The sequence below is a fragment of the Canis lupus genome, chromosome 14 (assembly GCF_048164855.1).
Source record: "Canis lupus baileyi chromosome 14, mCanLup2.hap1, whole genome shotgun sequence".
Lineage (NCBI taxonomy): Eukaryota > Metazoa > Chordata > Mammalia > Carnivora > Canidae > Canis > Canis lupus.
Window position 1 is genome coordinate 1,739,879 of NC_132851.1, and position 27,883 is coordinate 1,767,761.

At 42.2% G+C, this 27,883-nt stretch overlaps 1 long non-coding RNA gene across 1 annotated transcript; it reads right to left on the minus strand.

Annotated features, from left to right (window-relative positions):
- Positions 1-721: 721 nt before the first annotated feature.
- Positions 722-27,883, minus strand: LOC140603579 (uncharacterized). The gene is made up of 3 exons (XR_012006509.1): positions 27,674-27,883; positions 2,465-2,602; positions 722-1,062 (listed from the first exon to the last, which is right to left on the minus strand). It is a non-coding gene; the product is annotated as an uncharacterized lncRNA (long non-coding RNA).

The following is a 27,883-nucleotide window of genomic DNA, read 5'->3' on the forward strand; positions in this document are numbered from 1 at the left end:
GCCAGGTGGGCTCCCTCTCCTCCTCTCCCCTGTGGCCACATCTCTCTGGAGCAGGAGGGTTGGCTGCCCCTCACCTCAGAGCTCCCCCAAAGGCCAGTAACGGATCCCCAGCCCTCAATCCCTATTCTGCTTTGGGATAGTGTGAGCTTCATTTTGTACATGTGTGACTTTGTCCAGTTATAAACCCAATAAACTCTGTAGAGCAGGAAAAAAAAAAGAACCAAGAAAGATTTGACACCAGTAAAATCCCTTTTTTAGTACCAATGAATGTCTAAAGTTGGCAATGCTGATATGTCTGCATGTATGAATTGTAATTACTTACACAGTAAAGAAGTAAAAGATGCCTCTTGTTGCAGATGTGATCTATCAGCCAGCTAGATAGCTTTGTGCTGGAAGAAGGAGCTGTCTTGTCTGCTTCCTTCCTCTCTCCTCATACAGATGCTATTTTTGAACTTTTACTCTGGCCAGCCTGGATCTCCTCCTGTTCCAACTCAAGTACTTTTAATTTTCACTCATCTGGTGTTTCTCAGCTTCAGGAATTAGGTCAGCATTTAAATATAGAGCAACTCCTTATTTAAAAAGTTGGGAAGCTTTGGAATCATGTCAAGCCTTGACTCCATGAAGCATTCTGACTAGTTGTTACTAGCACTATTTGATTAATATTATTTGAAATGTCCTTAGCACTTGTGTAATCATTTTGTACCACAGGTCAGATGTCTGCTCATATGTTGTCTTGGAACTCTTATGTAGTTTTTTTTTTTCTCTCTCTCTCTCTTTTTTTTTCGTATGTTTCCTTGTCCACTCAGCTGGTCATTCCCACAAAGAATTTGGAGTCTACCCAAATAGATGAACTAATACAGGCAATTTACTTATCTTTCCTAAATCTTATCTCCTCATCTCTCCAATGGGAGTACTATTACCTGCTTCACAGAATTGTTGTGAAGATTTCATGTTCCTAGTGTGCTTGGCACATGGCAGGAATCTAACACATATTGATTTCTTATCATCCTCATTTCTTCTCTTCTCTCTCTTTCTTCTTTGCACCACCTCTTGCCAAATCACCTGTTAAAAGATGCTTCTTTTTACATTCTCATTAAGCAAATGGGTATTACCATGGGCAGGTGAAAGTGGGGACTTATTTTGCATGGTTAACACCGAACACTATATGTGTAACTTGGGATGTGTTATTCTTTATGGTTCAGCTGACTAGGTATATTATGCAACCTTTTCAAATAATACAATAAATTATTAATCCAAATTATAGAGTGGTAGACTGGAGCCCTGGATTCATTCCCAGAGAAGGCTCTGCCTTCTGCTCTGACCACATTATAGGCATGTGGTCAGAATACATGGCTGGGACGATGACTTTTTGTACATGTGCCAACTAAAATTTTAAAATGTCTGTTGACATTCTGTCCTTCCTTTGTTTCTCTATTATTGGATGACTTTACTGTTCTATCTTTGTGTGTTTGTGTGTGTATGTATATATTTTATCCTAGCCAAGTAAAACATTGCTGAGAAAATAAGCAAGATAAAGGAGCAGGTGTACCTTGTTAGATGATTTTGTTAATGTTAAAGCTGAATCCCTCTATGTGCTGTCCATGAATAGAGATTCACAACCTTTTAGTGAGGGCCCAGTTTTGTTTCCACTGATGTTTACAGAATATCAAATAATCATCGAGGCAGAATCTGTGCATATGTGGAATGTATTTTCGGGGGTTCAGGAAGATACTGTCAGCCCTCCCATGCAATAAATATCTGCCACTCAGCTGCCAGAAGGCTGCCTTCCTTATATATCTGGTTTAGAATTCCTGGTACTGAAATCCTCAGTAGATTGCTAGTGATAAGTAATATGTATTTATAATAATGTGTATTCATCAGCCCTATAAATAGATCACATGGCTAATGATCTAATTTCTGGACAAAAGATTAGAAGGATGAATGAATCTTCTCAAATATGCCCATACATTAATATTTTTGGTTAAAATTGATGCTACTGGGCAGCCCAGGTGGCTCAGCGGTTTAGCGCCGCCTTCTGCCAGGGCCTGATCCTGGAGATCCAGGATCGAGTCCCACATCAGGCTCCCTGCATGGAGCCTGCTTCTCCCTCTGCCTGTGTCTCTGCCTCTCTCTCTCCCTCCCTCTCTCTCTCTCTCTGTCTCTCATGAATAAATAAATGAAATATTTAAAAAATTGATGCTATTTTCTTAAAAATACTTTTCTACTTAATAAAGTATATAATGTGGTCTAAATTATAAGAGCATATATTTTGACTACTGAAGTTAATTCAGTTATTTTCAGACGAACTGGAAAAATAAAAGGAGTCTATAAACATTTTTTTGTTTTCTCAAATAAACCTTCATGCCAGTTGCTTACCATGTAGTACACCACTTTATGAAGGCCACACTGAAGCAGATATATGGGGGAAATTTTATTTTTTAAATCTCTTTCTGGACACATTTACCTGGTTAATGGAACAGACAAGTGAGCTGCCACTTTGGACTCCTTAGGGGGATCAGATAAAAGGAATGATGAGCTTCAGCAGAGAAGGAATGAGCAGGGTCACAGCAGGAAAGGTTTTGTGAGGGCCTGGAAAGGGCAACTGAAACAAGGAGAGACAAACAAGATCGGCTTTGCTCAGGCACAGTTATATGAGGGGACTGTTCCCTGCATCAGAGGAGCCCATCTCCTGGAAACTGGCATATGGTGGTATAATAGTAGAATGGAAAGGAAACTTATCCAAAACGCAGGATTTATGGCTTGATTTGGGCTTTGCCTTAATCGGCTCTGATTTTGGGTAAGCCATTATTTTGGATAAGGACTCTATCCTCATTACAACATAATGGACTCAGACCACTTAGGCCAACCTTTGTACTCTTAACATTCTGTGATTCTAAGATTAGCTAATTCTTATACCTATCCTTTATATAAAACAATCATTTCCCAAATCCCTATGTAGAGCTGCGGAAATATCCACAGTTGTTTTTTGAAGATTGATGAACTTTACTTTCAATTTCTGATTTTGTATTTCCAAGCTGACTAGTAGCTCTCTGTCAACTAACTTGTATATACCTCTGCACTGATGAGACATGATATGAGGGCATCAAATGTGATTTATAAATATATTCAGAAACATACTACATAACCCTAAAATACCTCTAGTTTGATAAATAGAAAATGTATATAGGTCACTATTAACAATGATAAATTCTGACCTCAATATTCTTAAAAAAAAGATTGCTAAGTTATTCTTACTATATATTACATTATACTTTCTTTTAACCTCTTAACTCTTGTTTTCCCAAAAGTGCTGATAGAATAATATGGTTATACTATAACAAAATTTTGAAACAAACTTTTTTTCTTGTCTTATGGTTATTATGTTGCTTGTTTCTTCTGTTTCTTTGGTTTTATTAAATAAGTATTGCTCGGAGGAGGGGAAGATGGCGAAAGAGTAGAGTCCCCAAATCACCTGTCCCCACCAAATTACCTAGATAACCTTCAAATCATCCTGAAAGTCTATGAATTTGGCCTAAGATTTAAAGATAGAACAGCTGGAATGCTACAGTGAGAAGAGTTCCCACTTCTATCAAGGTAGGACGAGGGGTGGGGAGAATTAAAGAAACAAAGGCATCCAAGGGGGAGGAGTCCCGCGAGGAGCCGGGCTAAGGGGGGGCGAGTGCCCCCAGGACAGGAAAGCTCAGTCCCAGAGAAGCAGGAGCTTCACCAACCTTCCCGGATGGAAAGGCGCTCACAGGGAGGTGGAGCAGGACCCCAGGAGGGTGGGGATGCCCTCAGGCTCCCGGGGACACTAACAGAGCAACTACGCACCAGGGAGAGTGCACCGAGCTCCCTAAAGGACTGCAGCACGCATTGACCCGGGAGGAACTCGGAGGGGCTCAGGCGGTGGCTCTGCAAGAGGGGGCTGCTCGGCTGGGAGCGCAAATCCAACAGCGCAGGCCCGGGAGCACAGGGCGCTGGAACACAGCCCAGGATCCGGCGTCCCCGCGGGACAGGCAGAGGCCGGGAGGGCCCAGGACAGCAAGGACGCTCCTGCCCCGAGCTGAGCAGATCAGCGGCCCCGCCCCGGAGCCTCCAGGCCCTGCAGACCAGAGCTCTGGAGTTACTGCGGGGGCTGACTCCAGGGCTCCAGAGCTGGCCCCGCCACTGCGGTTGTTCCTCCTGGAGCCTCACGGGGTAAACAACCCCCACTGAGCCCTGCACCAGGCAGGGGCACAGCAGCTCCCCCAAGTGCTAACACCTGAAAATCAGCACAACAGGCCCCTCCCCGAGAAGACCAGCTAGACTGAAAAGTTCCAGGGGAAATCAAGGGACTTAAAGTACACAGAAGCAGAAGATACTCCCCCGTGTTTGTTTGTTTGTTTGGTTGGTTTTTCTTTTTTGTTTTTTTTGCTTTTTGATTTCTGTTTGCTTCCCCCACCCTTTTTTTCTTTTTCTTTCTCTTTTTCTTTGCTTTTTTCTTTTTTCTTCTTTTTTTCTTTTTCTCTTTTCTTTCCTTCTTTCTCTCCTCTCTTTTCTCCTTTTCCCAATACAACTTGTTTTTGGCCACTCTGCACTGAGCAAAATGACTAGAAGGAAAACCTCACCTCCAAAGAAAGAATCAGAAACAGTCCTCTCTCCCACAGAGCTACAAAATCTGGATTACAATTCAATGTCAGAAAGCCAATTCAGAAGCACTATTATACAGCTACTGGTGGCTCTAGAAAAAAGCATAAAGGACTCAATAGACTCATGACTGCAGAATTTAGATCCAATCAGGCAGAAAGTAAAAATCAATTGAATGAGATGCAATCCAAACTAGAAGTCCTAACGACAAGGGTTAATGAGGTGGAAGAACGAGTGAGTGACATAGAAGACAAGTTGGTGGCAAAGAGGGAAACTGAGGAAAAAAGAGACAAACAATTAAAAGACCATGAGGATAGATTAAGGGAAATAAACGACGGCCTGAGGAAGAAAAACCTACTTTTAATTGGGGTTCCCGAGGGCACTGAAAGGGCCAGAGGGCCAGAATATGTATTTGAACAAATTCTAGCTGAAAACTTTCCTAATCTGGGAAGGGAAACAGGCATTCAAATCCAGGAAATAGAGAGATCCCCCCGCTAAAATCAATAAAAACCGTTCAACACCTCGACATTTAATAGCTAAGCTTGCAAATTTCAAAGATAAAGAGAAGATCCTTAAAGCAGCAAGACACAAGAAATCCCTGACTTTTATGGGGAGGAGTATTAGGGTAACAGCAGACCTCTCCACAGAGACCTGGCAGGCCAGAAAGGGCTGACAGGATATATTTAGGGTCCTAAATGAGAAGAACATGCAACCAAGAATACTTTATCCAGCAAGGCTCTCATTCAAAATGGAAGGAGAGATAAAGAGCTTCCAAGACAGGCAGGAACTGAAAGAATATGTGACCTCCAAACCAGCTCTGCAAGATATTTTAAGGGGGACTCTTAAAATTCCCCTTTAAGAAGAGGTTCAGTGGAAAAATCCACAAAAACAAGGACTGAATAGATATCATGATGACACTAAACTCATATCTGTCGATAGTAACTCTGAACGTGAACGGGCTTAATGACCCCCTCAAAAGGCGCAGGGTGTCAGACTGGATAAAAAAGCAGGACCCATCTATTTGCTGTCTACAAGAGGCTCATTTTAGACAAAAGGACCCCTAGAGCCTGAAAATAAAAGGTTGGAGAACCATTTACCATTCAAATGGTACAAATGATACAATCAACAAAACTAAAAGACATCCTACAGAATGGGAGAAGATATTTGCAAATGACGTATCAGATAAAGGGCTAGTTTCCAAGATCTATAAAGAACTTTTTAAACTCAACACCAAAGAAATAAACAATCCAATCATGAAATGGGCAAAAGACATGAACAGAAATCTCACAGAGGAAGACATAGACATGGCCAACATGCACATGAGAAAATGCTCTGCATCACTTGCCATCAGGTAAATACAAATCCAAACCACAATGAGATCCCACCTCACACCAGTGAGAATGGGGAAAATTAACAAGGCAAGAAACCACAAATGTTGGAGAGGATGTGGAGAAAGGGGAACCCTCCTGCACTGTTGGTGGGAATGTGAACTGGTGCAGCCTCTCTGGAAAACTGTGTGGAGGTTCCACAAAGAGTTAAAAATAGACCTGCCCTACGACCCAGCAATTGCACTGTTGGGGATTTACCCCAAAGATACAGATGCAGTGATACAGATGCCGGGACACCTGCACCCCGATGTTTCTAGCAGCAATGGCCACAATAGCCAAACTGTGGAAGGAGCCTCGGTGTGCATCAAAAGATGAATGGATAAAGAAGATGTGGTTTATGTATACAATGGAATATTACTCAGTCATTAGAAATGACAAATACCCACCATTTGCTTCAATGTGGATGGAACTGGAGGGTATTATGCTGAGTGAAATAAGTCAATCAGATAAGGACAAACATTATATGTTCTCATTCATTTGGGGAATATAAATAATAGTAAAGGGAATAGAAGGGAAGGGAGAAGAAATGAGTAGGAAATATCAGAAAGGGAGACAGAACATGAAGACTCCTAACTCTGGGAACCAAAGAGGGGTGATGGAAGGGGACGAGGACAGGGGGTGGGGGTGAATGGATGACGGGCACTGAGAGGGGCTCTTGACGGGATTAGCACTGGGTGTTATTCTGTATGTTGGCAAATTGAACACCAATAAAAATAAATTTATTATAATAGATAAATAAATAAATAAATAAATAAATAAATCTCACCTGAAAAAGTAAAATAAAAAATAAAATAAATAAAAATAAAAATAAATAAATAAATTAAAAAAAACTGTTCTCTTGTATCAAAGATCAATTGACTCTCTCTGTGGGAGTCTATTTCAGGGCTCTGTATTTGGCTCCATTAATCTATTTGTCTCCTGTTTCATCAACACCACACTGCCTGCATTACTGTAGCTTTATACAGAGTTTTAAAGTTGGGTAGAATCAGTGCTTAGATTTTGTTGTTCTTCAGTATTCTGTTAGCTATTGAGTCTTTTTGCCTTTCCTTTTTTTAAAAAAGATTGATTGATTGATGACACAGAGAGAGAGAGAGAAGCAGAGACACAGGTGGAGGGAGAAGCAGGCTCCCTGCAGGGACCTGATGAGGAGTCCATCCCAGGACACCGGGGTCATGTTGGGGGCCGAAGGCAGGCGCTGCACGGCTGAGCCACCCGGGCGTCCCTCTTTTGCCTTTCCTTAACAAACTTTGGAATCTGTTTGTTGATATCTACACATTTTGACAACTTGGATATTAACCTCTATTTAGTTAAAACATTTAAGAGTTTTTCTTGAGATGTTCTTTTAACCATTTGTCCTTTACATGTGTATTGTTTAATCTCCAAATATTTTGGGATTATCTAACTTTCTGTTATTGATGTCTAGCTTAATTTCACTGTGATTTGAGACCATGTTTTGTATTATTTCTATCCTTTTAAAGTTGCTGAGATGTGTTCTATGGCTCAGAATGTGGTTTATTTTGATGACTGTTCCATGAGAGCTTGAGAAGATTATAGGTTAATATATAGCATGTTTGCAACCGTTTTTCATTCATTGCATTTGTTCCTTTAAAAAAAAAATCTTTTCCAGGGTGCCTGACTGACTCAGTCTGGAGAGCACGGGACTTTGGATCTCAGGGTGATGAATTCAAGCCCCACATTGGTCGTGGAGCCTACTTTAAGAAAGAGAAGAAAAAAGAAAAGAAAAGAAAAGAAAAGAAAAGAAAAGAAAAGAAAAGAAAGGAAAGGAAAGGAAAGGAAAGGAAAGGAAAGAAAAGAAAAGAAAAGAAAAGAAAAGAAAAGAGAAAAGAAAAGAAAAAAAGTCTTTCCCTGTTTCTGCCTTCTCTAGTTTAACTGAACATCTTATTTAATTTCAATTTCTATTTAGCATATCATTTATACTTCCTTGAAAAATATTTTAGCAGTTGCAATATATATTTACAGCTAGCCTGAGCCCCTTTCAAGTAACTCTGCTTCATAGGAAGTGCGGATGCTTACAACCAGCGTCCCTGGTCGTCTCCCCAGCCCCCGACACCGCTGTCATTCATGTTATTCATCCATGTGCTGTAACAACCCGACATACTATTGCTGTTGTTACTTTGAAAAACAATAATCTTTTGGATTAGTTAGAAATAAGAAAAATAAAAGATTTTGTTTCACTCTCTCTTTAAAAAAAAAAAACCAAAAAAACCAAAAAACCAAAACCAAAACAAAAACAAAACTCTTGTTTGTTAGCTGAAGAAGAATAAGAAAAACTTTTATTCCCTTATTCATTCTTTGATGCTCTTCCTTTCTTTAAATCAAGTTTTGACCTATATCATTTCACCTCTCCTAAAGATCTTTAAGATTTCTTGCAAGGCAGGCTTACTGGCAACAAATTCCCTCCTTTTTTTTTTTTTTTTTTTTTTGTTGTTGTTTGACAAGGTCTTTATTTTTCCTTCACTTTCAAAGGATAATGTCACAGAGTATAGAATTCTAGGCTAGTAAGGGGGTTTCTTCTCAATATTTTCATATTTCACTACACTCTCTTCTTGCTTGCATGTTTTCTAAGTAAATATCTGATATAATTCTCATCTTGGTTCCTTTGTAGGTAAGGTATTTTTCTCCCTGTAGCTTCTCTCAAGATTTTTTTTTCCTTACCCTTGATTTTCTGTAGTTTGAGTATAATATTCCTAAATGTAGCTTTTATTACTGTTATTATTTTTACATTTATTGTTTGGTGTTCTCTGAGATTCCTGGATTTGTGGCTGGATGTCTAATATTAATATGGAGAAATTCATTATTATTTCAAATATTTCATTTGTTTCTTTCTCCCTTCTTCTCCTTCTGGTATTCTCATTACTTGAACATTACACCTTTGTACTTGTCCCACAGCCCTTGGATATTCTGTTTTATCTCTTTACAGTCTTTATTTTCTTTGGTTTGAAGTTTTGAAGGTTCCTATAAAGATATCCTTAAGCTCAGAAAGGAGGGGAAATGAGTGGGAAAAAATAGAGAGGGAGACAAACCATAAGAGACTCCTAACTCTGGGAAATGAACAAAAGGTTGTGGAAGGGGAGGCAGGAGGGGGAATGGGATAACTGGGTGACAGGCACTGAGGAGGACACTTGATGGGATGAGCACTGGGTATTAAACTATATGTTGGCAAATCAAACTTCAATTAAAAGAAAAAAAGATATCCTTAAGCTCAGAGATTCTTTCTTCAGCCATGTCCAATCTGTTTATAAGTCCACCAAAGGCACTCTTCATTTCTCTTTCAGTGTTTTTTGTTTTGTTTTGTTTTTTAACCTCTAGCAATTCTTTTTGGTTCTTTCTCAAGATTTCCATCTCTTATAGTGCCATCTGTTCTTGCATGCTGTCTCCTTTGTTCATTAGAGCCTTTAGTATTTTAATAATGGTTGTTTTAAATTCCCATACTTGTTTTAGATTCCCATAGTTGCTTTAATTCCATGACTGGTTCTAATGCTTGCTCTTTCTCTTGAAACTGTATTTTTTGCCTTTTGATTGTCTTATATTTTTAAAAAAAGATTTTATTTATTAGTTTGAGAAAGAGAGAGAGAGAGCATGAGGTGGGGGTTAGCAAGAGAGAGAGAGAGAAGCAGACTCCCTGATGAACAGGAAGCCAGACATGGAGCTTGATCCCAGGACCCTCAGATTATGACCTAAGTTGAAAGCAGATGCTTAACTGATTGAGCCACCCAGGAGCCCATGTAGTTATTTCCTAATAGCTGGATATGTGTACCGAATAAAAGGAACTACTATAAATAGTCCTTTAGTATTGTGGTAGAAAAGTGTGGGGGAAAAGGAGGCATTCTATACTCCTATGATTAAGTCTCAATCTTTTAGTGAGCCTATAACCTCTGGACTATGAACTTCACAAGTATTTTTCAGAGTTTCCCCCCCCCCCCTTTTAGGTGGAAGAGGCTGACTGGAGTAGGCTGGAGTATTTTCCTTCCCCCACATTAGTTAGTCTCTGATAACATCCCAGCAAGATAGCCTCCGGTTAACTAGTTTCTCCTGAGGGCAGGGCTTGTTAAGAAAACTTAGTGTCATGAGTCTGTTCCAGTGAGCTAGGACTCCTTGTATTCACCTGTCTTTTCAGTTTGGGGATTTGACCTGTGTCCTCACTTCTCTTAAGAATTCAAGAATTGATTTTTCAGCCTGTTCAGCTTTTACTTGTTAGGACGGGGTGGCAATTTCCAAGCTCCTTACATGCAAAAGCCTCAGTTGTCCTTTAATTTGTTAGAGGTATTCTTTGCATGCAAATAATTTTATTTTTGTGTAGTCAAATGTATCAACTTATTTATTTCCTCTAGATTCTGAATATTTTTAAAAGGCTTTCCCAATACTGAGGTTAACAGAATAATCTACCTGTGTTTGCTTCTATTATTTGTATGGTTATCTATTATTATCCCTGTTCCATTTATTCTTGTGTACAGTATGTTTAGATTAGTATAGCAGCTTATTCTTGTGTATAGCATAAAGTCTAAAATCTGATTTTGTTCTTTATTTTGTTACCCAATTGTCTCAACACCATTTACTATAAAATCCATCTTTCCTGTGGTAATTTGAGATGCCACTTTTATCTTATACTAATTTCATATGTGCTATGTCTAGTTTTGGATTTTTTTTCTAGTTCTATTCCTTTAGTCTGCTTGTCTATTCAAGAGGCAGTACCGGATTGATTTAATTATGGTGACTTTGGAGTGTGTGTGTGTGTGTGTGTGTTTTATGATAGTCACACACACAAAGAGAGAGAGAGAGAGAGAGAGGCAGAGACACAGGCAGAGGGAGAAGCAGGCTCCATGTACCGGGAGCCTGACGTGGGATTCGATCCCGGGTCTCCAGGATCGCGCCCTGGGCCAAAGGCAGGTGCTAAACCGCTGCGCCACCCAGGGTTCCCTGGAGTGTGTTTTAATGTAGAGCTAGTCCATCTCATAATTTTACCTTTTAGTGTTTTCATGGCTACTTTTGAGTTTTTTAATATAAACTTTAGAACCAATTTGTCAAATCCATAAACTATTTGCTGGATTTTTATTGAATTGAATTAAAATTATAATTTAGGGAATCCTGAAAACTTCATGATGGTGCATCATCTTACCAAGAACAGGGGATATTTTTTTCTTTTGCCCAAGTCTACCTCTGTGTCTTTCAAGAGAAATTCACTCATACCTACAAAGCCATGTAAGTGTATACTCATTTAGCAAGTCAAAGACAGCAATCTGTCCAATCCAGATTCCTATTGTTTATATTCTGAGACCCAGGGCCCAATAAAAAACCATGCATGGGCCTCAAAATGATAATGAATCCCTTAAAATTACATATAAAACTCGTGTGTGTGAGTGCTTTATTATTTTTTTTAAAAGATTTTGTTCATGAGAGACACAGAGAGGCAGAGACAGACATAGGCAAAGTGAAAAGCAGACTCCCTGTGGGGACCCCAATGTAGGACTCAGTCCCAGGAACCCAGAATCACGACCTGAGCTGAAGGCAGATGCTCAACCACTGAACCACCCAGAAGCCCCATGAGTGTGGTTTAAATGAAATTTTTATTATATGTAGTTTTCTCTGAGAGATCATTATGGATTTCCTCTGCATTCTCATTCAAGTATAAACTTTCTAGTCTGTAATTTCCCCAACAGTAGCAATCTCATGTTTACAAAGAAACAAATACACATGACTTTTTTGTTGTTGTTAGTGCTTCTAAGTACAATGACCCAAGCAACAAATAGTTTCTCTCTACCCAAAATTGAGCCAAGCAATATGATAGAAAAGGATATTAGAATGATTTTTATACTCAAAAAAAAAAAAAAAAAAAAAAAAAAAAAAGAGCAAGGCAGACTTATTTGGGACAAAGCACTAAAATCAAGTAGAGAACCATAATAGTCACTTGCAACCTAATTCAATAAAAAATACAACAAAGAAGAGATCATAGAAGCATACTGTCAGTGTTGTGCCCAAGATTGCGAATCTGAGAAACCACCAAGGAGCCAACTCTGATGCTCGAGCTTGGGTCCAGGTATACCCGACACAGCAGAGCAGGGACTTGGACCCAGAAGTGGGTTACAGCTGGGTTTTTTTATAGGCTGGTCTAGGGGATTTTCAGAAGGGGTGGAGGAATTTCTCAAGTTCTGTTTACATTCTGATAGGGGGCTTTCAAGGGCATTGAGCTCTCTTCTCATTCTAATATGGGACTTTCTACCATGGGGTGGGCTCTGTTGTTTTTCTGATATGGGATTCTCTGCCTAGGGCAATTCTGAGCTCTGTTTTCTTTCTGATATGGGATTCCCTGCAGTTTTTCCCATAAAGTTCAGCTCTTATTCACAGGGGCCTAAGATGGCTGTACTTGTGCTAATACTAAACTTTAGGTGGGATGGCCTTAATTTTTCCCTGGCCTCCACAGTCAGCAGAGATTCCTTAAACTTTGCCCTTACCATCTGGGTAGAGGAGAAAAGATAGTCTAGATAGCATGATGTAAGTTATAAAAACATGATTGTGTTATTTCTTACTCCCAACAGTTATCCACATTCAGGATTTTCATTTCTCAACAGTGACCACAGAGTCACTGTTTCTTCTTTTTTCAATGGAGCAATTGTCTTCATTAAATTTTCTAGATGCAGTGACAAGTAGAATTAGCAGGATCCCCACAGGTGACACTCTATTTTTCTGTCTTCTTCCCAGATTTATAGTCTGTATCTTCTACACTCTCTTTCTTCTTTTTCATTTTTTTCTTTTGTGTCTCCCTCTCCCCCTCCCCCCCACCCAGGATTATGCCTACATCTTTCCCTAGAGTTAAGAATGTTGTTTATCTCCAGTAAAGGTTTTTACATTTATTATCTTCCTGGTTGTCTAGATCAGTGGTTCTTAATCTTTTCTGTGCCCTAGAATTGCACAGAGCACTTATTAACAACCACTGACACCCTTCTGTTGAGTTGGTCTGGGTGGAGCCCTTGCTATTATTCAGAATTCTCCCCAGTGAACCAAATCAGAAGCCAGGGTTAATAATAGTGAGCCAGAGTTACAATCCATCTACAAACTAGTTCTGTGCAAGAGCCAGTAAGTTAGCTTTTCATAAGGAATGAAAACCATCTCAACCTATATCTTTCACCAGTTAAACTTGCAATTACTTTCCCCCTTACTATGTAGTTCTATATGGCAGTTGTAGAATTTTAAAATTGTAGTGTCCATAAAGATTATCCAGCTCAATGCCCAGAGAGGAAACAAAACAAACCTTCCCCATGATCACACATCTTATAAATAAAGTACCAAGACTATATTATGTAACTCCTTTTAAATTATGGGTTTGCCACTTCATTTTTTTCAGATAGCCCTAGATATATATTCACTTGTTAGCTTCCTCTACCTAAATCTCTATCTTCCCTTTTGCTTCTCTGCTTGTATGCTTCCCACCCTGTGATAATAAGACTATGACCTTCTATTTGTTGGAAGAGCTTTTAGATGTGTCCTTTCTTTCACCTTGTATCACAAATTCTTCCTCACCCAAAATTTTATTCCTTCTAGCACTTTCACTCCCAAACTCTACCAACATCTGTAAAATAAACATAAGAAATTATTAGGTAAAGTCCTGGTAGCCCAGAGGACCATCCTAAAAATGGCAGAACATGAAACATCAATGTTGCTTTGACTTCATTTTTTTTTAATTTATTTTTTATAGGTGTTCAATTTACTAACATACAGAATAACCCCCAGTGCCCGTCACCCATTCACTCCCACCCCCCGCCCTCCTCCCCTTCTACCACCCCTAGTTCGTTTCCCAGAGTTAGCAGTCTTTACGTTCTGTCTCCCTTTCTGATATTTCCCACACATTTCTTCCCCCTTCCCTTATATTCTCTTTCACCATTATTTATATTCCCCAAATGAATGAGAACATATAATGTTTGTCCTTCTCCGACTGGCTTACTTCACTCAGCATAATACCCTCCAGTTCCATCCACGTTGAAGCAAATGGTGGGTATTTGTCATTTCTAATAGCTGAGTAATATTCCATTGTATACATAAACCACATCTTCCGTTGGACACCGAGGCTCCTTCCACAGTTTGGCTATCGTGGCCATTGCTGCTATAAACATCGGGGTGCAGGTGTCCCGGCGTTTCATTGCATTTGTATCTTTGGGGTAAATCCCCAACAGTGCAATTGCTGGGTCGTAGGGCAGGTATATTTTTAACTGTTTGAGGAACCTCCACACAGTTTTCCAGAGTGGCTGCACCAGTTCACATTCCCACCAACAGTGTATGAGGGTTCCCTTTTCTCCACATCCTCTCCAACAGTTGTTGTTTCCTGCCTTGTTAATTTTCCCCATTCTCACTGGTGTGAGGTGGTATCTCATTGTGGTTTTGATTTGTATTTCCCTGATGGCGAGTGATGCAGAGCATTTTCTCATGTGCATGTTGGCCATGTCTATGTCTTCCTCTGTGAGATTTCTGTTCATGTCTTTTGCCCATTTCATGATTGGATTGTTTGTTTCTTTGGTGTTGAGTTTAATAAGTTCTTTATAGATCTTGGAAACTAGCCCTTTATCTGATATGTCATTTGCAAATATCTTCTCCCATTCTGTAGGTTGTCTTTGAGTTTTGTTGACTGTATCCTTTGCTGTGCAAAAGCTTCTTATCTTGATGAAGTCCCAATAGTTCATTTTTGCTTTTGTTTCTTTTGCCTTCGTGGATGTATCTTGCAAGAATTTACTATGGCCGAGTTCAAAAAGGGTGTTGCCTGTGTTCTTCTCTAGGATTTTGATGGAATCTTGTCTCACATTTAGATCTTTCATCCATTTTGAGTTTATCTTTGTGTATGGTGAAAGAGAGTGGTCTAGTTTCATTCTTCTGCATGTGGAGGTCCAATTTTCCCAGCACCATTTATTGAAGAGACTGTCTTTCTCCCAATGGATAGTCTTTCCTCCTTTATCGAATATTAGTTGCCCATAAAGTTCAGGGTCCACTTCTGGATTCTCTATTCTGTTCCACTGATCTATGTGTCTGTTTTTGTGCCAGTACCACACTGTCTTGATGACCACAGCTTTGTAGTACAACCTGAAATCTGGCATTGTGATGCCCCCAGATATGGTTTTCTTTTTTAAAATTCCCCTGGCTATTTGGGGTCTTTTCTGATTCCACACAAATCTTAAAATAATTTGTTCTAACTCTCTGAAGAAAGTCCATGGTATTTTGATAGAGATTGCATTAAATGTGTATATTGCCCTGGGTAACATTGACATTTTCACAATATTAATTCTGCCAATCCATGAGCATGGAATATTTTTCCATCTCTTTGTGTCTTCCTCAATTTCTTTCAGAAGTGTTCTCTAGTTTTTATGGTATAGATCCTTTACCTCTTTGGTTAGGTTTATTCCTAGGTATCTTATGCTTTTGGGTGCAATTGTAAATGGGATTGACTCCTTAATTTCTCTTTCTTCAGTCTCATTGTTAGTGTATAGAAATGCCACTGACTTCTGGGCATTGATTTTGTATCCTGCCACGCTACCGAATTGCTGTATGAGTTCTAGCAATCTTGGGGTGGAGACTTTTGGGTTTTCTATGTAGAGTATCATGTCATCGGCGAAGAGGGAGAGTTTGACTTCTTGTTTGCCAATTTGAATGCCTTTAATGTCTTTTTGTTGTCTGATTGCTGAGGCTAGGACTTCCAGTACTATGTTGAACAGCAGTGGTGAGAGTGGACATCCCTGTCTTGTTCCTGATCTTAGGGGAAAGGCTCCCAGTGCTTCCCCATTGAGAATGATATTTGCTGTGGGCTTTTTATAGATGGCTTTTAAGATGTCGAGGAATGTTCCCTCTATCCCTACACTCTGAAGAGTTTTGATCAGGAATGGATGCTGTATTTTGTCAAATGCTTTCTCTGCATCTATTGAGAGGATCATATGGTTCTTGGTTTTTCTCTTGCTGATATGATGAATCACATTGATTGTTTTACGGGTGTTGAACCAGCCTTGTGTCCCAGGGATAAATCCTACTTGGTCATGGTGAATAATTTTTTTAATGTACTGTTGGATCCTATTGGCCAGTATCTTGTTGAGAATTTTTGCAACCATGTTCATCAGGGATATTGGTCTGTAATTCTCCTTTTTGGTGGGGTCTTTGTCTGGTTTTGGAATTAAGGTGATGCTGGCCTCATAGAACGAATTTGGAAGTACTCCATCTCTTTCTATCTTTCCAAACAGCTTTAGGAGAATAGGTATGGTTTCTTCTTTAAACGTTTGATAAAATTCCCCTGGGAAGCCATCTGGCCCTGGACTCTTGTGTCTTGGGAGGTTTTTGATGACTGCTTCAATTTCCTCCCTGGTTATTGGCCTGTTCAGCTTTTCTATTTCTTCCTGTTCCAGTTTTGGTAGTTTGTGGCTTTCCAGGAATGCGTCCATTTCTTCTAGATTGCCTAATGTATTGGCGTATAGCTGTTCATAATATGTTTTTAAAATCGTTTGTATTTCCTTGGTGTTGGTAGTGATCTCTCCTTTCTCATTCATGATTTTATTAATTTGAGTCTTCTCTCTCTTCTTTTTAATAAGGCTGGCTAATGGTTTATCTATCTTGTTAATTCTTTCAAAGAACCAACTCCTGGTTTTGTTGATCTGTTCCACAGTTCTTCTGGTCTCGATTTCGTTGAGTTCTGCTCGAATCTTTATTAACTCCCTTCTTCTCTTGGGTGTAGGATCTATTTGCTGTTTTTTCTCTAGCTCCTTCAGGTGTAAGGTTAGCTTTTGTATTTGAGTTCTTTCCAGTTTTTGAATGGATGCTTGTATTGCGATGTATTTCCCCCTTAGGACTGCTTTTGCTGCATCCCAAAGATTTTGAACGGTTGTATCTTCATTCTCATTAGTTTCCATGAATCTTTTTAATTCTTCCTTAATTTCCTGGTTGACCCTTTTATCTTTTAGCAGGATGGTCCTTCACCTCCACGTGTTTGAGGTCCTTCCAAACTTCTTGTTGTGATTTAGTTCTAATTTCAAGGCATTATGGTCTGAGAATATGCAGGGGACGATCCCAATCTTTTGGTATAGGTTCAGACCCGATTTGTGACCCAATATGTGGTCTATTCTGGAGAAAGTTCCATGTGCGCTTGAGAAGAATGTGTATTCAGTTGAGTTTGGATGTAAAGTTCTGTAGATATCTGTGAAATCCATCTGGTCCAGTGTATCATTTAAAGCTTTCGTTTCTTTGGAGATGTTGTGCTTCGAAGACCTTGATAGAAGCGCAAACTCTTCTCACTGTTGCATTCCAGGTGTTCTCTCTTTAATTCTCAGGCCGAATTCATAGATTTTCAGGATGATTGGAAGGTTTTCTAGGTAATTTGGTGGAGACAGGTGATTTGGGGACCCTACTCTTCCGCCATCTTGCTCCTCCCCCCCGCGACTTCATTATCTATATAAGAAAATTGTGACATTTTTCTCAATGTAAAAATCCTAAAGCAAAAATACAGTGTGAGTGCCATCTCCTGGAGAGAGCATCCCAACTTGAGCATGTGCCCTCCCTCCCTGACATATTGATTGTAGTGTTTTGCTTTTATACTTCATTTTATGAGTTCATTGATTTATTATTGTTCCATAATAGATTTAAGTTAGCTTACAAGATATACAAACAAGATAAAAGTAAAGTAAACATTTAATTTAAAATATCCATTGGAAAAGCAAGTATAGGACCAGGAGGAGAAACAAAACACTGATAACCAAGGTTTCCACACAGCAGCAAAGGAGCTATAAATTTAGTAAAGGATCTGGAAAGTATAAATAATGAGTTTATTTTATTCTCTAAATTTGAGCTGCCTGTAAGAATCCATGAAGAGCTTTCAAGTGTGTGCTGTGTGTTTAAAGCTCATGAGATAAAAAAAAAAAAAAAAAAAAGCTCATGAGATAGATCTGAGAGAGGAATATAGATTTGAAGGTGATCAGTATGTGGTCGCTGAAGCACTGGGCTGCATAGCATTGCCCAGAGTGTGGAGAGAAAGAATAAAATAAGATCCAGCACAGAGCCCCGAGGAATATTGATATTTAAGGGATGGTCTCTTAATCCCTGTTCCTCTACTGAATAGGAATAACATTTAAGCACAGTGGGAAAAAAATATTTTAGAATTGGTTTAGTATATAACTTCATCATGTTAAATTGACTTGGAGGGTTGGTTGGTTTGTTTGTTCTTAAATCTTACTCTAATCAACAATTCCTAAACACTTTGGGACTGCTATTCCTTATACCTAAAACTCTGATCTCTGACCTGGGAGGAGGGTAGACTAGAAGACAGAAAATAATTGTCTCATTATCTGTGTTTCTAAAGGTGGATGTCAGCAGGGCTGACTGCCTTTCTGTCCTTCTCCACCTATCTTCCAGGCTGTAGAATCCTCGGTTGGGAAAGGAGCAGAGGCCTCAGCAGTTTTTCCTGTCCACACTTGCCTTGGTCACCTTCTTAGCTGTAATTTGACTTCCTGCTCTTAAGCAGGAACGTGGAAAGGATTGCTATGATTTTTTTGGCTACATCTTATTTTCTTAGAATTATTTAGAATGCTTTTCTCTTCACTCTTTTTAAATATCTCATGTGATTATAAATGTTGCTTGTTTCAGCAAAAATCTCATTTCAATTATTTTCCATTGTGAACCAGATGAACTTTTTCACTGAAATAGGCACACTGTCTCATTGAATTTCAGGTCACTTGCAATTTCTTTTTTCTTAATTCCACAGAGAGAAGAGGACTGAATTCCTAAAAACTGCCCTACTCTCACACACATTCCCCTGGTAGAGCTCCATTTCAATTGAAATCCCCACACGTTAATTCTTTTCAGGAGTGTAGTTAAAGGAAATGTCTTCTGTATGGCCCAGAAATGTGGCTAATGGTTCTGTCACTCTTTATGACCAATTCCTTTAGCAATTCCTCTCTCAGAACTCTGTAATAATTTCTACCAAGGTTAAAAAAATGGGTTTTACATTTCCTTAATCTACTGGAATGTTCAGTGCCTTTGACTACTTAAATCTATTAGAAAAATATGACCTCTCTTTCCACCTGTGCCAGTAGCATAACCAGTTGCTGGTGTTTCTTCCAGTCTAGGAAACTGTAGCATTTTCCTCTAGCACTTTCCATATGTTCCCTTCATGTAGGTCTCTGAATCTATTTCAGATCTCTTTTGATTCAATTCTATACCGAAATGATGCATTTCATCTCTAAGATAATATTTGTTATGTATACTCTGAATTTTCTTGTTTAAATTGGGGATAGTTTTTACTGTGGCATATATCATTCAAGCAGACTTGGGGATTGCATATAAATTCTTTTTTTAAAATTTTTTTTTGGAGTTCAATTTGCCAACATATAGCATAACACCCAGTGCTCATCCCGCCGAGTGCTCCTCTCATTGCCCATCACCCAGTCACCCCAATCCTCCGCCCACTTCCCCTTCCACTACCCCTTGTTCATTTACCACAGTTAGGTGTCTCTCATGTTTTGTTACCCTCACTGATATTTTCACTCATTTTCTCTCCTTTCCCTTTATTCGCTTTTACTAATTTTTATATTCCCCAAATGAATGAGACCATATAATGTTTGTCCTTTTCCGATTGACTCATTTCACTCAGCATAATACCCTCCAGTTCCATCCACATTGAAGCAAATGGTGGGTATTTGTCGTTTCTAATGGCTGAGTAATATTCCATTGTATACAAAAACCACATCTTCTTTATCCATCATCTTTCGATGGACACCGAGGCTCCTTCCACAGTTTGGCTATTGTGGACATTGCTGCTAGAAACATCGGGGTGCAGGTGTTCTGGCGTTTCACTGCATCTGTATCTTTGGGGTAAATCACCAGCAGTGCAATTGCTGGGTCGTAGGGCAGATCTATTTTTAACTCTGAGGAACTTCCACAGTTTTCCAGTGTGGCTGTGCCAGTTCACATTCCCAACAACAGTGCAAGAGGGTTCCCCTTTCTCCGCATCCTCTCCAACATTTGTTGTTTCCTGTCTTGTTAATTTGCCCCATTCTCACTGGTGTGAGGTGGTATCTCATTGTGGATTTGATTTGTATTTCCCTGATGCCCAGTGATGCAGAGCATTTTCTCTTTTTTTTAATAATAAATTTATTTTTTATTGGTGTTCAATTTGCCAACATACAGAATAACACCCAGTGCTCATCCTGTCAAGTGCCCCCTCAGTGCCCACCACCCAGTCACCCCCACCCCCTGCCCTCCTCTCCTTCCACCACCCCTAGTTCGTTTCCCAGAGTTAGGAGTCTCTCATATTCTGTCTCCCTTTCTGATATTTCCCACCCATTTCTTCTTCTCATGTGCTCGTTGGGCATGTCTATGTCTTCCTCTGAAATTTCTGTTCATGTATTTTGCCCATTTCATGATGGGATTGTTTGTTTCTTTCCTGTTGAGTTAGGTAAGTTCTTTAAAGATCTTGGATACTAGCCCTTTATCTGATAGTTCATTTACAAATCAGAACTCCCATTCTATAGGCTTTTAGTTTTGTTGACTGTTTCTTTTGCTGTGCAAATGCTTCTAATCTTGATGAAGTCCCAATAGTTCATTTTTGCTTTAGTTTCATTGCCTTCATAGATATCTTGCAAGAAGTTGCTGTGACCAAGTTCAAAAAGGGTGTTGCCTGTGTTCTCCTCTAGGATTTTGATGGATTCTTGTCTCACATTTAGATCTTTCATCCATTTTGAGTTTATCTTTGTGTATGGTGAAAGAGAGTGGTCTAGTTTCATTCTTCTGCATGTGGATGTCCAATTTTCCCAGCACCATTTATTGAAGAGACTGTCTTTCTTCCAATGGATAGTCTTTCCTCCTTTATCGAATATTAGTTGACCATAAAGTTCAGGGTCCACTTCTGGATTCTCTAATCTGTTCCATTGATCTATGTGTCTGTTTTTGTGCCAGTACCACACTGTCTTGATGACCACAGCTTGTAGTACAACATGAAATCTGGCATTGTGATGCCCCCAACTATGGTTTTCTTTTTTAATATTCCCCTGGCTATTTGGGGTCTTTTCTGTTTCCACACTAATCTTAAGATAATTTGTTCCAACTTTCTGAAGAAAGTCCATGGTATTTTGATAGGGTTTGCATTAAATGTGTAAATTGCCCCGGGTAGCATGGAGATTTTCACAATATTAATTCTTCCAATCCATGACCATGGAATATTTTTCCATCCCTTTGACTCTTCCTCAATTTCTTTCAGAAGTATTCTGTATTTTTTAGGGTATAGAATCTTTACCTCTCTGGTTAGGTTTATTCCTATATATCTTATGCTTTTGGGTACAATTGTAAATGGGATTGACTCCTTAATTTCTCTTTCTTCAGAGTCATTGCTAGTGTATAGACATGCCGCTGATTTCTGGGCATCGATTTTGTTTCCTGCCACACTGCCTAATTGCTGTACAAGTTCTAGCAATCTTGGGGTGTAGTCTTTTGCATTTTCTAGGTACTGATACTGTATCTGCAAAGAGGGAGAATTTGACTTCTTCTTTGCCAGTTTCAATGCCCTTTATTTCTTTTTGTTGCCTGATTGCTGAGGCAAGGACTTCTACTACTCTGTAGAATAGCAGTAGTGAGAGTGCTCATCCCTGTCCTGTTCCCAATCTTCGGGGAAAGGCTTCCAGTGTTTCCCCATTGAGAATGATATTTGCTGTGGGCTTTTTGTAGATGGCTTTTAAGATGCTGAAGAATGTTCCCTCTCTCCCTACACTCTCAAAAGTTTTGATCAGGAACGGATGCTGTATTTTGTCAAATGCTTTCTCTGCATCTATTGTAAGGATCATATGGTTCTTGTTTTTTTCTCTTGCTGATATGATCAGTCACATTGATTGCTTTATGAGTGTTGAACCAGCTTTGCATTTCAGGGATAAATCCCACTTGGTCATGGTGAATAATTTTCTTAATGTATCTTAATCTTCCAATGATCCTATTGGCTAGTATCTTGTTGAAAATTTTTGCATCTGTGCCCATCAGGGATATTGGTTTGTAATTCTCCTTTTTGGTGGGGTCTTTGGTTTTGGAATGAAGGTGATGCTGGCCTTAAAGAATAAGTTTGGAAGTATTCCATCTCTTTCTATCTTTCCGAACAGCTTTAGTAAAATAAATATGGTTTCTTCTTTAAATGTTTGATAGAATTCCCCTGGAAAGCCATCTGGCCCTGGACTTTTGTGTCTTGGGAGGTTTTTGATGACTGCTTCAATTTCCTCCCGGGTTATTGGTCTGTTCAGGTTTTCTATTTCTTCCTGTTCCAGTTTTGGTAGTTTGTTGTTTTTCAGAAATGTGTCCATTTCTTCTAGATTGCCTAATTTATTGGCACAAAGCTACTCATAATAAGTTTTAAAATCGTTTGTATTTCCTTGGTGTTGGTGGTGATCTCTCCTTTCTCATTCATGATTTTATTAATTTGAATCTTTTCTCTCTTCTTTTTAATAAGGCTGGCTAATGGTTTATCTATCTTATTAATTCTTCCAAAGAACCAATTCCTGGTTTTGTTAATCTGTACCACAGGTTTTCTGGTCTCTATTTCATTGAGTTCTGCTTGAATCTTTATTAATTTTCTTCTGCTGTGGTTAGGATTTATTTGCTGTTTTTTCTCCAACTCCTTTAGGTGCAAGGTTAGCTTTTGTATTTGGGTTCTTTCCAGTTTTGGGATGGATGCTTGTACTGCAATGTATTTCCCCCTCAGGACTGCTTTCTGTATCCCAAAGATATTGAACGGTTGTATCTTCATTCTCATTAGTGTCCATTAATCTTTTTAATTCTTCCCTAATTTCCTGGTTGATCCTTTCATCTTTGAGCAGGATGGTCCTTAACCTCCATGTGTTTGAAATCCTTCCAAACTTCTTTTGTGATTTAGTTCTAGTTTCAAAGTGTTATGGTCTGAAAATATGCAGGGGATGATCCCAATCTTTTGGTAGCAGTTAAGACCTGATTTGTGACCCATTCACCCCCACCCCCCGCCCTCCTCCCCTTCTAGAGGAGATAAGCAAAAAGTATGTAAAAAGAGAGGTCCCTGAAAAGTTCCACATCTGTCACGCATCGAACCTAGGCCTGTTAGAAGCAAAGTGTACATGCAGTCATGATGTGGGAGGTATAGGCCATAAGCTCAACTCTCGGAAGTGTGTAAGCCTTGGAGGCAGATATCTGCTAGCCACTCATTTATGGGAGTTAGAAATTAGCACCACTTTAATTGAACAAGGCTGTTGGACATCGACCTGTTGAACGCAGATACATGTGAGTACAGGCCTGACACTTCCACATGCTTTCCACGCAACGTCTTCCAGGTCCTAACATAAGGATGTTAGGTGATATGTCTACAGGCAGTCAGAATGTGGGAGGGTCCTGCCTTGTGGTCAGCTCACCCAAGGATTCATGCATAGTGGCCAGCTTTCAACAAGCTGTGTTCTTACTGCAGTGAGAACGTAGCATCCATCATTCTACGTAGGGAGTTTCCCTGCATAACACTCTTCAGCACCTGGAGACACACATTTGAAGCCAGCATTTTTCCACTTGATTCCCATGAGCTTCTGACAAACATCTCTAGTGAGGATGTTCGAAACTCAAACTGCAGGCAGTGTGGAACAGTGAGGGACTGCATGCCAGCTCAGCTCTCAGAAGCAAGTTACCCTTGAACACTGTGTTCACCTAGCTTCTCATGGATGGAAGTTAGTATGTAGCACCAATCTAAGAGAGGAATTCCTCGGGAATCACTGGATTGAGCTTGGAGACACTAGGCTTGTGGGCCTGCACCTTCCATTTTCCTCTCACACCACTTCTGTCACGCATCGAACCTAGGCCTCTTAGAAGTGAAGTGTACATGCAGGCAGGATGTGGGAGGTATAGGCCATAAGCTCAACTCTTGGAAGTGTGTAAGCCTTGGAGGCAGATGTCTGCTAGCCTCTCATTTATGGGAGTTAGAACGTAGCATCTCTCTAATTGAACAAGGCCGTTCGACATCGCTATGTTGAACGCAGATACACGTGAGTACAGGCCTGACACTTCCACATGCTTTTGACCCAACATCTTCCAGCTCCTAACATTATGTTAGGAGCTATGTCTACAGGCAGTCAGGATGTGGGAGGGTCCTGCCCTCAGCTCAGCTCTCACAAGGAAGCATCCCTAGAAGCCAGCTTTCTACTAGCTGCATTCTTATGACTGTGGTACCATCTAACGTAACCTATACTTGGTCACTCCAGTCCCCAACTGGGCCTCAGCTGGACCTGGTGCCCCTGGTACTTAGCTTGATCTCACCTGGACCAGGTGACTGTGTTCCCACCTGGACCTCAACTGGTCTTATGACTTTTGTCCCCACCTGGGCCTCACCCAGACTAGGTGACTCTGTTCCACCTGGGCCTCACCTGGACCTGGTGATTCTGGTCCCCTCCTAGGTATCACCTGGACCTGGTGACTCTGGTCCTCACGTGCGCTTCACCTGGACCTGGTGACTCTTGTACCCACCTGGGCATCATTGGGATATGGTTACTCTGTTTCCCAAGTGAGACTCTGGAACATTTAACTTTGGTCCTCACCTGGGCCTCACCTGGACCTGGTGAATCTGGTCCCCATATGGGCCTCACCCAGTCCTGGTGACTTTGGTCCCCACCTGGGCCTCACCTGGACCTGATTGTTGTGGACTCCTTCTTGGCCTCACCTGAAACTGGTGACTCTGATCCTATCTGGGCCTCACCCAGACCTGGTTCTCACCTGGGCATCATTGGGGCCTGGTTACTCTGTTCCACACCTGAGCCTCACCTGGACATGATGACTCTGGAACCCCTTTGGGCCTCACCCTGACCTGCTGACTCTGGTCCTCATCTGGATGTCACCTGGACCAGGTGATTCTGGTACCCCTCTGGGCCTCAACCAGAACTGGTGACTCTGGTCCTCAACTGGGCCTCACCTGGACCTAGTGAATATGCTCCCCACCTGGGCCTCATCTGGACCTGGTGACTCTGGTCCCTCCCTGGGCATTATCAGGACATGGTTACTCTATTCCCCACTGGGACTCACCTGGACCTGGTAACTCTGGTCCTCACTTTGGCCTCTTCTGTACCAGGTGACTCTGGCCCCACATGGGCCTCACCTGGAACTGGTGACTCTGATCCTCAGCATGGCCTCACCTGACCTGGTGACTGTGGATCCCACCAGGACCTCACCTGGACCTCATGTCTCTGGTCCCCACCTGGGCCTCACCTGGACCTGGTGTCTCTGGTACCCACCTGGGTAGCATCAGAACATGGTTACACTGTTCCCTAACTGGGACCACCTGGACTTGTTAACTCTGGTCTTCACCTGGGCCACACCTGGACATGGTGACACTGGTTCCCACCTGGGTCTCACCTGGACCTGGTGAATCTGGTCCCCACCTGAGCCTCACCTGTAACTGGTGACTCTCGTTCCCACATGGACCTCATGTGGACCTGGTGGCTGTAGTGTTTCTAGCTACTCATGTACCTGATGACTCTGGTCCCCACCAGGGCCTCACCTGGACCTGGTGAGGGTGGTTGCCACCTGCACCTCACCTGGACCTGGTGATTCTGGTCCCCACCAGAGCCTCACCCATACCTGGTGGCTTAGGTAAACATGCGGGCCTCACTTGGACCTGGTGAATCTGGTCCTTACCTGGTCCTCACCTGGACCTGGTGACTCTGGTCACCATCTGTGCCTCACCTGGCCCCGGTGACTCTGGTCCCCACCTGGACCTGGTGACTGTGGTCCCCACCTGGGCCTCACCTGGACCTGATGACTCTGATCCCCACCTGGGCCTCACCTGAGTCTTACCGGGACCTGGTGACTCTGGTCCTCAGCTTGGCCTCACCTGGATCTGGTAACTGGTCCCCACCTGGGCCTCACCTGGACTCGGTGTCTCTGGTACCTATCTAGGCATCATCAGGACAAGATTTCTCTGTTCCCCACCTGGGACACACCTGGATCTGTTAACTTTGGTCTTCACCTGGCCTCACCTGTACCTGGTGACTCTGGTCCCCACCTGGGCCTCACCTGGGCCTAGTGACTCTTGTCCTCTGCTTGGACTTACCTGGACATGGTGACTGTGTTCCTCACCTGTGCCTCACCTGGATCTAGTGAGTGTGTTCCCCACATGGGCCTCACCCAGACCTGGTGGCTCTAGTCCCCACTGGGCCTCACCTGGGCCTAGTGACTCTGGTCCCCATCTGGGCCTCATGTGGACCTGGCAACTGTAGTCCCCACCTTGGCTTCACCTGGACCTGGTGACTGTGGTCTCCACCTTGACCTCACCTGGACCTGGTGACTCTGGTCCCCACCTGGGCCTCACCTGCACATGGTAGCTGTGGACTTCATCTGGACCTGGTGACTGTGGTCCCCACCTGGGTCTCACCATACCTGGTGACTGGGCTCCTCAGCTACCAATGACTAGGATCCAGGATGGACTCTTAGTTACTACTGACACCGGGACCATCCCCAGGGTTTCACTTGTTCCTGGTGACTATAGTCCTTGTCTGGGCTGACCTGGCTCATCCTTGGCTCTGATCCTCTCCTGGGCCTCCCCTGCTCTTGCAGGTATGGTTCCCCCCTCTCGTGGGTGTGTAGTGTCTATGGTCCCTTCTGGCCCTCACCTGATGGTACTGGGCCATGATATTGGCCCTTTGCAAGGCCAGCAGGGTCTCCGAGTCCTCCTGCATGGTGCTGCAATCCAAACACATCCAAGAATGACGGTGCATGAAAACCTTCCGAGGACACATGGGTCAGGGTGCTCCCTATGGGCAGGTCCCCCTCTGTCTGACCAGAGCTGGAGACAACCCCATAACCCCAAGGGGCACAGGCTGGGCTGGAACATCACATATAGGCCCTCACTGCCTGTCTGTCACTCGCCCACCTACAGTCCACCTTCCTAGCCACTGTCCCAGGACACACTGTCATGCTGGGATCACAGAGCGCTCCCACTCTGGTATCAGGAGCACACGGGTGGGGGACCCAGGAGGCTCTGGTGAACTGCCGATCTGATGCTCGGGGTGATGTCTCCCAGCCCGGGGGATATCGAAGGTTTCTCTTAGATTCCACAAACACAACAACCAGGGGGAGAAAGCAACGGACTGGACTTCATCAAAATTAAAACCTGATGCCAGCAAGAGTGCGACCAAACTCCCCATCCTGAGGGCAAGGATGGGTGAATAGCCTGAGGGGGGTCTGGGGGGAGCACGAGGGACTCCACGTTCCAGTGCGTGAAGAGCAAGCCTGCTCACAGGCCAGGGGGACCCAGCAGGCCCTGACCGTCCTCCCCTGACCACAGGGTGGGGCGGGGGGTATCACCCCTGTCGGGGTCCATGCGTCTAGGACGGGCTGGAAAGGTCATATATTGGGTCTCCCTGCATCCCTGCATAGCACAGGCCTTACAGGGGAGCGGGGGTCCCGGGGGAGCTGTCGAACTCCAGCTGCAGCCTCCTTCCCTAGATGGGGTCTTAGGGGGCTGCCCTCACCTCGTGGGGCTGTGGAAGGGCTGCAGGAGCTGCTCATGGTCATCGCATTGGGGTCAGGGTGTTTTGGACCCCAGCCCGGGAGGCCAGCACCCCCACCCGGACCCACAGGCCCAGAGAGGCCTGCGGGGAGCAGGCATCAGCGGCCAATCACCTGTGCAGGCATCAGTAGCCACTCACCTGTGACCTATCACTGTGTGAGCGCCTCCTCTTTATGCACCGGGGTACTGGGGAGAGTGAGAGAGTTGGGGAACTGGGGAGAGTGGGAGAGTTGGGGTACTGGGGAGAGTTGGGGTACTGGGGTACTGGGGAGAGCGGAAGTACTAGGGTACTGGGGAGAGCGGGAGAGTCGGGTCGCTGTGAGCCAGATCCAAAGCACGAGTGCTTCCA